We start from the raw sequence: 12830 nt of genomic DNA, 5'->3' as shown, positions 1-12830 counted from the left end.
TAAATTTCTTCTCTTACATTTATTGTAGTTTTCAATTTTTTTTGCATACATGTACTCTAAAAAGTTCATTTTGTTGTTTATCGTTTTGTTTACGAGAAAAGTGGGACTAGTTTGGATTGGAAAAAAAATTGAACATCCAAATTGGAAATGTACAAATGCTGAGAGTGATAATTCATAAAAGTATCTCTGATTTTGAAGGATAGGCAAAAGTGGGTTGTTTGGCTCTGGTAACTATCCAACCACACGTTAACTTGCAAATATAATTTTTTCTTCTCCTTGAAATTTGTGGATCATTACGTCATTTGCATCATCAACATGTTTCTGGCATGCATACCCACCACATTTAAAACATGTTAGAATCAATTAGAGATCTATTTCTTATAAAATTCCTCCAAGCTATTTGGGGTTGCACTAGTGGAATTTCCCAAACATGGATAACAAAACTTTGGAGTTCAATTTTACTGCGTGAAATAATTTTCTTCACTTACATTTATTATAGTATTCAAATTTTTTTGCATACATGAACTCTAAAATTTTCATTTTGTTTTGATCGTTTTGTTTACGAGAAAAGTTGGACAAGTTTCGATTTGACAAAAAATTGCACATCCAAAATGGAAACACACAAATGCTGAGAGAGATAATTCCAAAAAGTATCTCTGATTTGGATGGATAGGCAAAAAGTGGGTTGTTTGGCTCTGGTAAATATCCAACCACACGTTAACTTGAGAATTTATTTTTTTCTACTCCTTGAAATTTTTGGCTCATTAGGTCATTTGCATCTTCCACATGTTTCTAGCATGCATACCCACCACATTTAAAACATGTTAGGATTAATTATAAATCTCTTTCTTATAAAATTCCACCAAGCTATTAGGGGTTGTACTAGTGGAATTTCCCAAACATGGATAAAAAAACTTTGGAGTTCATTTTTAGTGAGTGAAATAATTTTCTTCGCATACATTTATTTTAGTTTTTAAAATTTTTTGCATACATGAACTCTTAAATTTTAATTTTTTTATGATCGTTTTGTTTACAAGAAATGTGGGACAAGTTTGGATTTGAAAAAAAATTAAACATCCAAAATGGAAACGCCCAAATACGGAGAGAGATAATTCCAAAAAGTGACTCTCATTTTCAAGGATAGGCAAAATGTGGGTTGTATGGCCATGGTAAATATCCAACGACACGTTAACTTGAGAATTTAAATTTTTCTACTTCTCAAATTTTTTGGTTCGTTAGGTCATTTGCATCTTCAACATGTTTCTGGCATGCATACCCACCACTTTTAAAACATGTTAGAATCAATTAGAAATCTCTTTCTTATAAAATTCCACCAAGCTATTAGGGGTTGTACAAGTAGAATTTCGCAAACATGGATAACAAAAATCCTGAGTTAATTTTTAGAACGTGAATTAATTTTCTTCACTTACAATTGTTATACTTTTCAATTTTTTTTGCTTACATGAACTCCAAAATTTTGATTTTTTTGTGATTATTTTGTTTATGAAAAAAGTGGGACAAGTTTTGATTTTAAAAAAAAAATTGAACACCCAAAATAGAAATTCACAAATGTTGAGCAAGATAATTCCAAAAAGTATCTCAAATTTTGAAGGATACGCAAAAAGTGGGTTGTTTGGTTCTGGTCAATATCCATCCACACGTTAACTTGAGAATTTAATTTTGTCTACTCCTTGAAATTTTTGGATCATTAGTTCATTTGCATCTTCAACATGTTTTTGCCATGCATACCCACCACATTTAAAACAAGTTAGGATCAATTAGAAATCTCTTTCTTATAAAATTCCACCAAGCTATTAGGAGTTGTACCAGTGGAACTTGCCAAACATGGATACTAAAACTTTGGAGTTCATTTTTAGAGAGTGAAATAATTTTCTTCACTTACATTTATTATAGTTTTCAAATTTTTTTGCATACTTGAACTCAAAAATTTTCATTTTGTTGTGATCGTTTTGTTTACGAGAAAAGTGGTACAAGTTTGGATTTCAAAAAAAATTCAACATCCAAAATGGAAACGTACAAATGCTGAGAGAGATAATTCCAAAAAGTATCTCTGATTTTGAAGGATAGGGAAAAAGTGGGTTGTTTGGCTTTGGTAAATATCCAACCACACGTTAACTTGAGAATTTACTTTTTTCTACTCCTTGAAATTTTTATATCATTAGGTCATTTGCATCTTCAACATGTTTCTGGCTTGCATACCCACGTCTTTTAAAACATGTTAGAATCAATTAGAAATCTCTTTCTTATAAAATTCCACCAAGCTATTAGTGGTTGTACTAGTGTAATTTCCCAAACATGGATAAAAAAAATCTCGAGTTCATATTTAATGGGTGAAATAATTTTCTTCACTTACATTTATTGTAGTTTTCAATTTTTTTTGCATACTTGAACTCTAAATTTTTCATTTTGTTGTGATAGTTTTCTTTACGAGAACAGTGGGACAAGTTTGAATTTGAAAAAAAATTGAACCTCAAAAATGGAAACGCACAAATGCTGGGAGAGATAATTCCAAAAAGTATATCTGATTTTGAAGGATAGGCAAAAATTGAGTTTTTTGGCCATGGAAAATATCCGACCACATGTTAACTTGAGAATTTAATTTTTTCTACTGCTTCAAATTTTTGGATCATTTTGTCATTTACATCTTAAATATGTTTCTGGCTTGCATACCCACCACATTTAAAATATGTTAGGGTCTATTAGAAATATCTTTCTTATAAAATTCCACCAGGCTATTAGGGGTTGTACTAGTGGAATTTCCGTAACATTGATAACAAAACATTGGACTTCATTTTTAGAGCGTGAATTAATTTTCTTCACTTACAATTGTTATAGTTTTCAAATTTTTTTGCATACATGAATTCTAAAATTTTCATTTTGCTGTGATTGTTTTGTTTACGAGAAAAGTGAGACAAGTTTGGATTTAAAAAAAAATTGAACATCCAAAATAGAAACATACAAAAGCTGAGAGAGATAATTCATGAAAGTATCTCTGATTTTGAAGGATAGGCAAAGAGTGGGTTGTTTGGCTCAGGTAAATATCCAACCACACGTTAACTTCAGAATTTAATTTTTTCAACTCCTTGAAATTTTTTGATATTTAGGTCATTTGCATCTTCAAATTGTTTCTGGCATGCATACCTACCGCATTTACAACATGTTAGAATCAATTAGAAATTTCTTTGTAATAAAATTCCACCAAGCTATTAGTGGTTGTACTAGAGGAATTTCCCAAACATGGATAACAAAACTCTAGAGTTCACATTTAATGGATGAAATAATTTTTTCACTTACATTTATTGTAGTTTTCAATTTTTTTTGCATACATGAACTCTAAATTTTTCATTTTGGTGTGATCGTTTTCTTTACGAGATCTGTGGGACAAGTTTGGATTTGAAAAATAATTGAACATCAAAATGGAAACGCACAAATGCTGAGAGAGATAATTCCAAAAAGTATCTCTGATTTTGAATGATAGGCAAAAATTGAGTTGTTTGGCCATTGTAAATATCCGACCACACGTTAACTTGAGAATTTAATTTTTTCTACTCCAAATTTTTGGATCATTAGGTCATTTGCATCTTCAACATGTTCCTGGCATGCATACCCACCACATTTAAAACATGTTAGGGTCAATTAGAAATCTCTTTCTTATAAAATTCCACCAAGCTGTTAGGGGATGTACTAGTGGAATTTCCAAAACATGGATAAAAAAATGCTGGAGTTCATTTTTAGTGCGTGTAATAATTTTCTTCACTTACATTTATTATAGTTTTTATTTTTTTTTGCATACATGAACTCTAAATTTTTCATTTTGTTATGATTGTTTTCTTTACGAGAACAATGGGACAAGTTTGGATTTGAAATAAAATTGAACATCTAAAATGGAAATGCACAAATGCTGAGAGTGATAATTCCAAAAAGTATCTCTGATTTTAAAGGATAGGCAAAAATTGAGTTGTTTGGCCATGGTAAATATCCGACCACACCTTAACTAGAGAATTTAATTTTTTCTACTCCTTGAAATTTTTGGATCATTAGTTCATTTGCATCTTCAACATGTTTCTGGCAGGCCTACCCACCACATTTTAAACATGTTAGCATCTATTAGAAATCTCTTTCTTATAAAATTCCACCAAGCTATTAGGGGTGGTACTAGTGGAATTTCCCAAACATGGGTAACAAAACTTTGCAGTTCATTTTTAGTGTGTGAATTAATTTTCTTCACTTACATTTATTATTGTTTTCAATTTTTTTAGGATACTTGAACTCTAAAATTTTCATTTTGTTGTGATTGTTTTGTTTACGAGAACTGTGGGACCAATTTGGATTTGAAAAAAAATTGAACATAAAAAATGGAAACGAACAAATGCTGAGAGAGATAAGTCCATAAACTATCTCTGATTTTGACGGATAGGCAAAAATTGAGTTGTTTGGCCTTGGTAAATATCCAACCACACGTTAACTTGAGAATTTAATTTTTTCTACTCCTTGAAATTTTTGGATCATTAGGTCATTTGTATCTTCACCATGTTTCTGGAATCCAAACCCACCTCATTGAAAACATGTTAGGATCTATTAGAAATCTATTTCTTATAAAATTCCTCCAAGCTATTAGGGGTTTTACTAGTGGAATTTCACAAACATGGATAAGAAAACTTTGGAGTTCATTTTTAGTGAGTGAAATAATTTTCTTCACTTACATTTATTATAGTTTTCAAATTTTTTTGCTTACATGAACTCTAAAATTTTCATTTTGTTGAGATCGTTTTGTTTACGAGAAATGTGGGACATGTTTGGATTTGAAAAAAAATTGAACATAAAAAATGGGAACATACAAATGCTGAGAGAGATAATTCCAAAAAGTATCTCTGATTTTGAAGGATAGGAAAAAAGTTGGTTGTTTTGCTCTTGTAAATATCCAACTACCCATTAAATTGTGAGTTTAATTTTTTCTACACCTTGAAATTTTTGGATCATTAGGTCATTTGCATCTTCAACATGTTTATGGCATGCATACCCTCCACATTTAAAACATGTTAGAATCAATTAGAAATCTCTTTCTTATAAAATTCCACCAAGCTATTACGGGTTGAACTAGTGGAATTTCCCAACCATGGATAACAAAACTTTGGAGTTCTTTTTCAGTGCGTGAAATAATTTTCTTCACCTACATTTATTATAGTTTTCAAGTTTTTTTGCATACATGAACACTAAAATTTTCATTTTCTTGTGAATGTTTTGTTTACGAGAAAAGTGGGAGAGTTTTGGATTTGAAAAAAAATTTAACATCCAAAATGGAAACGCACAAATTCTGAGAGAGATAATTCCAAAAAATATCTTTGATTTTAACGAATAGGAAAAAATTGGGTTGTTTGGCCATGGTAAATATCCAACCACTTGTTAACTTGAGAATTTAATTTTTTCTACTCCTTGAAATTTTCTGATCATTAGGTCATTTGCATCTTAAACATGTTTCTGGCATTCATACCCACCACATTTAAAACATGTTAGAATCAATTAGAAATCTCTTTCTTATAAATTTCCACCAAGCTATTAGGGGTTGTACTCGTGAAATTTCCCAAACATGGATAACAAAACTTTGGAGTTCATTTTTAGTGTGTGAAATAATTTTCTTCACTTACATTTATTATAATTTTCAATTTTTTTTGTAGATATGAACTCTAAATTTTTCATTTTGTTATGATCGTTTTGTTTACTAGAAAAGTGGGACAAATTTGGATTTGAAAAAAAATTGAACATCCAAAATGGAAACGTACAAATGCTAAGAGAGAAAATTCCAAAAATTATCTCTCATTTTGAAGGATAAGCAAAAAGTGGGTTGTTTGACTCTGGTAAATATCCAACCACACCTTAACTTGAGAATTTAATCTTTTCTACTCCTTGAAATTTTTGGATCATTAGGTCATTTGCATCTTAAAGATGTATCTGGCATGCATTCCCACCACATTTAAAGCATGATAGAATCAATTAGAAATCTCTTTCTTATCAATTTCCACTAAGCTATTAGGGGTTGTACTAGTGGAATTTTCCCAAACATGGACAACAAAATTTTTGAGTTCATTTTTAGTGTGTGAAATAACTTTCTTCACTTACATTTATTATATTTTTCAATTTTTTTTGCAACCACGAACTCTAACATTTTCATTTTGCTGTGATCGTTTATTTTACAAGAAAATTGGGACAAGTTTGGAGTTGAAAAAAAATTGAACATCTAAAAAGGAAACGCACAAATGCTGTGAGAGATAATTCCTAAAAGTATCTCTGATTTAGAAGGATAGGGAAAAATTGGGTTGTTTGGCCATGGTAAATATCCAGCCACACATTAACTTGAGAATTTAATTTTTTCTACTCCTTGAAATTTTTGGATCAATAGGTCATCTCCATCTTCAACATGTTTTTGGCATGCATACCCACCACATTTAAAACATGTTAGGATCAATTAGAAATTTTTTTCTTATAAAATTCTACCAAGCTACTAGGGGTTGTACTAGTGGAATTTTTGACACATAGATAACAAAACTTTGGAGTTCATTTTTAGTGCGTGAAAAAAATTTTTCACTTACATTTGTTACAGTTTTCAAATTTTTTTGCATACACGAACTCTAAAATTTTCATTTTGATGTGATCGTATTGTTTACGAGAAAAGTGGGACAAGTTTGGATTAGAAAAAAAATTGAACATCCAAAATGGAAACGCACAAATGTTGAGAGAGATAATTCCAAAAAGTATCTCTGATTTTTAAGGATTGGCAAAAAGTGGGTTGTTTGGCTCTGGTAAATATCCAACCACACGTTAACTTCATAATTTAATTTTTTCTACTCCTTGAAATTTTTGGATCATTAGGTCATTTGCATCTTCAACATATTTTTGGCATGCATACGCACCACATTTAAAACATGTTAAGATCAATTTGAAATCTCTTTTTTATAAAATTCCACCAAGTTATTTGGGGTTTTACTAGTGGAATTTCAAAAACATGGATAACAAAACATTGGAGTTCAATTTTAGTGCGTGAAATAATTTTCTTCTTTTACATTTATTTTAGTTTTCTTTTTTTTTTTTGCATACATGAACTCTAAAATTTTCATTTTGTTGTGATCGTTTCGATTACGAGAAAAATGGGAGAGGTTTGGATTTGAAAAAAATTGAACATCCAAAATGGAAATTCACAAATGCTGAGAGAGATAATTCCAAAAAGTATCTCTAATTTTGAAAGATAGGCAAAAAGTGCGTTCTTTGGTTCTGGTAAATATCCAACCACATGTTAACTTGAGAATTTAATTTTTTCTTCTCGTTGAAACTTTTGGATAATTAAGTCATTTGCATCTTCAACATGTTTCTGGCATGCATACCCTCCACATTTAAAACATGTTAGGATCAATTAGAAATCTCCACCAAGCTATAAGGGGTTGTACTAGTGGAATTTCCAAAACATGGATAACAAAACTTCGGAGTTCATTTTTAGTGCGTGAAATTTTTTTCACTTACATTTATTATAGATTTCAAATTTTTTTGCATACGAGAACTTTAAAATTTTCATTTTGTTGTGATCTTTTATTTATGAGAAAAGTGGGACAAGTTTAGATTTTAAAAAAATATAACATGCAAATGGTACTGCACAAATGCTGAGAGAGATAATTCCCAAAAGTATCTCTCATTTTGAGAGTATAGGCAAAAAGTGGGTTGTTTGGCTTTGGTAAATATCCAACCACACGTTAACTTGAGAATTTAATTTTTTCAACTCCTTGAAATTTTTGGTTCATTAGGTCATTTGCATCTTCAACATGTTTCTGGCATGCATACCTACCACATTTAAAACATGTTAGGAACAATTAGAAAACTCTTTCTTATAAAATTCCACCAAGCTATTAGGGGTTGTACTAGTGGAACTGCCCAACATGGATAACAAAACTTTGGAGTTCATTTTTAATGCGTGAAATAATTTTCTTCACTTACATTTATTATAGTTTTCAATTTCTTTTGCATACAAGAACTTTAAAATTTTCATTTCGTTGTGATCTTTTGTTTACGAGAAAAGTGGGACAACTTTAGATTTTTAAAAAAATTGAACATCCAAAATCGTAATGCACAAATGCTAAGAGAGATAATTCCCAAAAGCATCTCTGATTTCGAAGGAAAGGCAAAAAGTGGGTTGCTTGGCTCTGGTAAATATCCAACCACATGTTAACTTGAGAATTTAATTTTTTGTACTCCTTGAAATTTTTGGATCATTAGGTCATTTGCATCTTCAACTTGTTTCTAGCATGCATACCCACCATATTTAAAACATGTTAGTATCAATTAGAAATCTCTTTCTTAAAAAAATCCACCAAGCTAGTATGGGTTGTACTAGTAGAATTTCCCAAACATGGATAACAAAACTTTGGAGTTCATTTTTAGTGCATGAAATAATTTTCTTCACTTTCATATATTATAGTTTTCAAATTTTTTTGCATACTTGAACCCTAAAATTTTGATTTTGTTTACTGGAAAAGTTTGGATTTGAAAAAAAATTGAACATCCTTAATGGAAACGCACAAATGTTGAGGGAGATAATTCCTAAAAGTATGTCTGATTTTGAAGGATAGGGAAAAAGAGGGTGGTTTGGCTCTGGTAAATATCCAACCACAATTTGACTAGAGAATTTAATTTTTTCAACTCCTTCAAAATTTTGGTTCATTGGGTCATTTGCATCTTCAACATATTTCTGCCATGCATACCCACCACATTTAAAACATGTTAGGATCAATTAGAAATCTCTTTCTTATAAAATTTCACAAAGCTATTAGGTATTATACTAGAGGAATTTACCAAACCTGGATAACAAAACTTGGAGTTCAAATAATTTGCTTCACTTACATTTATTATAGATTTCAAATTTTTTTCATATGTAAACTCTATAATTTTTGTTTTGTTGTGATCATTTTGTTGACGGAAAAAGTGGGAGAAGTTTGGATTTGGAAAAAACTTGAACATCCAAAATGGAAAAGCAGAAATGCTGAGAAAGATAATTCCAAAAAGTATCTCTGATTTTGAAGGATAGGCAAAAAGTGGCTTGCTTGGCTCTGGTAAATATCCAACCACACGTTAAGTTGAGAATTCAATTTTTTGTACTCCTTGAAATTTTTGGATCATTAGGTCATTTGCATCTTCAATATATTTAGGCCATGCACACCCGCCACATTTAAAACATGTTAGGATCAATTAGAAATCTCTTTCTTATAAAATTCCACCAAGCTATTAGGGGTAGTACTAGTGGAATTTCACAAACATGGATAACAAAACGTTGGAGTTAATTTTTAGAGCATGAATAATTTTCTTCACATTCATTTATTATAGTTTTCAAATTTTTTGCATACATGAACTCCAAAATTTTCATTTTTTTGTGATCGTTTTGTTTATGAGAAAATTGGGACAAGTTTGAATTTGAAAAAAAATCGAACATCCAAAATGGAAACGCACAAATGCTGAGAGAGATAATTCCAAAAAGTATCTCTGATTTTGAAAGATAGGCAAAAAGTGAGTTGTTTGGCTCTGGTAAATATCCAACGACTCGTTAACTTGAGAATTTAATTTTTTCTACACCTTGAATTTTTTTGATAATTAAGTCAATTTGCATCTTCATCATGTTTCTGGCATGCATACCCACCACTGTTAAAACATGTTAGCATCAATTAGAAATTTCTTTCATATAAAATTCCACCAAGCTATTAAGGGTTGTACTAGTGGAATTTCCCAAACATGGATAACAAAACTTTGGAGTTCATTTTTAGGCCGTGAAATAATTTTCTTCACTTACATTTATTATAGTTTACAATTTTTTTTGCATAAATGAACTCTAAAATTTTTATTTTGTTGTGATCGTTTTGTTTACGAGAAAAGTGGGACAAGTTTGGATTTGAAAAAGAATTGAACATCCAAAATAGAAACACACAAAAGCTAAGAGAGATAATTCCAAAAAGTAACTCTGATTTTGAAGGATAGGCAAAAAGAGGGTTGTTTGGCTCGGGTAAATATCAAACCACATGTTAACTTTAGAATTTAATTTTTTCTACTCCTTGAAATTTTTGGATCATTAGGTCATTTGCATCTTCAACATGTTTCTCGCATGCATACCTACCACATTTAAAACAAGTTAGGATCCATTAGAAATCTCTTTCTTATAAAATTCGACCAAGCTATAAGGGGTTGTACTACTGGAATTTCCCAAACATGGATAACGAAACTTTGGAGTTCATTTTTAGTGAATGAAATATTTTCTTCACTTACTTTTATTATAGTTTTCAATTTTTTTGCATGCATGTACTCTAAAATTTTCATTTTGTTGTAATCGTTTTGTTTACGAGAAAAGTGGGACAAGTTTGGATATGAAAAAAAAAAATTGAACATCCAAAATGGAAATTCACAAATGCTGAGAGAGATATTTCCAAAAAGTATCTCTGATTTTGAAGAATAGGCAAAAAGTGGGTTGTTTGGCTCTAGTAAATATCCAACTACATGTTAACCTGAGAATTTAATTTTTTCTACTCGAAATTTTTGGATGATTAGGTCAATTGCATCTTCAACATGTTATAGGCATGCATACCCACCACATTTAAAACATGTTAGGATCAATTGGAAATCACTTTCATATAAAATTCATTCAAGTTATTTGTGGTTGTACTAGTGGAATTTCCCAAACATGGATAACAAAACTTTGGAGTTCATTTTTAGTGCATGAAAAAAAATTTGACCCTTACATTCATTATAGTTTTCAAATTTTTTTCCATACATGAACTCTAAAATTTTCATTTTGTTGTGATCATTTTGTTTACGAGAAAAGTGGGACAAGTTTGGATTTGAAAAAAAAATTGAACATCCCAAATGGAAATTCACAAATGCTGAGAGACATAATTCCAAAAAGTATCTCTTATTTTGAAGGATAGGCAAAGAGTGGGTTGTTTGGCTTTGGTAAATATCCAACCACACGTTAACTTAAGAATTAAATTTTTTCTACTCCTTGAAATTTTTGGATCATTAGATCATTTACATCTTCAACTTGTTTCTGGCATGCATACCCACCACTTTTGAAACATGTTAGAATCAATTAGAAATCTCTTTCTTATAAAATTTCACCAAGCTATTAGGGGTTGTACTAGTCGAATTTCCCAAACATGGATAACAAAACTTTGGAGTTCATTTTTGGTGTGTGAAATAATTTTCTTCACTTATATTTATTATAGTTTTCAATTTTTTTTGCATACATGAACTCTAAATTTTTTATTTTGTAGTGATCATGTTCTTTACGAGAACAGTGGGACAAGTTTGGATTTGAAAAACAATTTAACATAAAAAATGGAAACATACAAATGCTGAAAGAGATAATTCAAAAAATGTATCTCTGATTTTGAAGGATAGGCAAAAATTGGGTTATTTGGCCACGGTAAATATCCAACCACACATTAACTTGAGAATTTTAAATTTTTCTACTCCTTGAAATTTTCGGATCAATAGGTCATTTACATCTTCAACATGTCTTTGGCATGCATACCCACCACCACATTTAAAAGATGTTAGGATCTACTAGAAATATCGTTCTTATAAAATTCCACCAAGAAATTAAGGGTTGTACAAGTGGAATCTCCCAAACATGGATAACAAAACTTTGGAGTTCATTTTTTGTGCAAGAATAAATTTTCGTTACTTAAATTTTTTATAGTTTTCAATTTTTTTTGATAGATGAACTCCAAAATTTTCATTTTGTTGTGACCGTTTTTTTTACGAAAAAAGAGGGACAAGTTTGGTTTTGAAAAAATATTGAACATCCAAAATGGAAACGTACAAATGCAGAGAGAGATAATTCTAAAAAGTATCTCCGATTTTGAAGGATAGGCAAAAAGTGGGTTGTTTGGCAATGGAAAATATCCAACCACACGTTCAGTTGAGAATTTATTTTTTTCTACTTATTGAAATTTTTTGATCATTAGGTCATTTGCATCTTCAACATGTTTCAGGCATGCAAACCTACCACATTTAAAACATGTTAGGATTTATTAGAAATCTCTTTGTTATAAAATTCCACCAAGCTATTAGGGGTTGTACTAGTGGAATTTCCCAAACATGGATAACAAAACTTTGGAGTTCATTTTTAGTGAGTGAAATAATTTTCTTCACTTACATTTATTATAGTTTTCAAATTTTTATAAATACATGAACTCTAAAATTTTCATTTTTTTGTGAACATTTTGTTTACAAGAAAAGTGGGACAAGTTAGGATTTTAAAAAAAAATAGAACATCCAAAATGGAAATGTACAAATGCTGAGAGTGATAATTCAGAAAAAGTATATGTTTTTTGGAAGGATAGGGAAAAAGTGGGTTGTTTAGCTTTGGTAAATATCCAACCACATGTTAACTAGAGAATTTAATTTTCCCCACTCCTTGAAATTTTTGGATCATTAGGAGATTTGCATCATGAACATGTTTCTGGCATGCATACCCACCACTTTTAAAACATGTTAGGATCAATTAGAAATCTCTTTCGTATAAAATTCCACCAAGATATTAGGGGTTGTACTAGTGGAATTTCCCAAACATGGATAACAAAACTTTGGAGTTCATTTTTAGTGTGTGAAATAATTTTCTTCACTTACATTTATCATAGTTTTCAATTTTTTTGCATACATGAACTCTAACATTGTCATTTTGTTGTGATCGTTTTGTTTACGAGAAAAGTGGGACAAGTTTGAATTTGAAAAAAAAAATGAACATCCAAAATGGAAACTCACAAATGCTGAGAGAGATAATT

This window comes from Aristolochia californica, unplaced genomic scaffold (genome assembly GCF_029961685.1).
Source record: "Aristolochia californica isolate CCGP_79_NKW_82.1479 unplaced genomic scaffold, dmAriCali1.0.hap1 SCAF_15, whole genome shotgun sequence".
Lineage (NCBI taxonomy): Eukaryota > Viridiplantae > Streptophyta > Magnoliopsida > Piperales > Aristolochiaceae > Aristolochia > Aristolochia californica.
Note: the sequence above shows the minus strand (reverse complement) of the source record.